A 565-nucleotide genomic window follows, 5' to 3' on the forward strand; every position below is an offset into this window, starting at 1 on the left:
ATGCCCATTAATTCAGGCTGCAGTTCTTTGTCAAGGCATGTTAGCAATACTCTCAGCAAGATCTAGAAGTAATGTGTCAAAAGAAAAAAATTCACAACTCCTTTTACTCTCCCCAAAGGCTCAGCAAGATCTTAAAATGCTTGCTAAATGGTCAGAGAGGTACTGGGATTTGGATGGACAACTAACTCCATATGTGAGATGTGAGAGAACTTCACCTTTCATAAGTAAAAATAGAAAGTGTATAATTTGAAAATACTATGGTCAAAAGATAGCCAAAGAGAAATTATATTTCATATTGACTTTCAAATCCATTTCTTTTCAAATACACTTTGTAATACTTTGAGGATAAATTATAGAAAGATTTCCTAAAAGGAAACATAAGTACAGCATTATCCTGGTGGGCACTTCCAAGCTGCAATTTAAAAATGGGTATCAAAGATTTCCAAAATATAAGCACTTGCTGGGTTGATGAGTTCATTTATAAATTATGCCCTTCTGAAATCATCACCTTTCTGCTATATTATATATTTGCATGTACTGACTTAAATATTCTAAATATAGTAAG

The sequence above is a fragment of the Acanthisitta chloris genome, unplaced genomic scaffold, assembly GCF_000695815.1.
Source record: "Acanthisitta chloris isolate BGI_N310 unplaced genomic scaffold, ASM69581v1 scaffold3890, whole genome shotgun sequence".
Taxonomy (NCBI): domain Eukaryota; kingdom Metazoa; phylum Chordata; class Aves; order Passeriformes; family Acanthisittidae; genus Acanthisitta; species Acanthisitta chloris.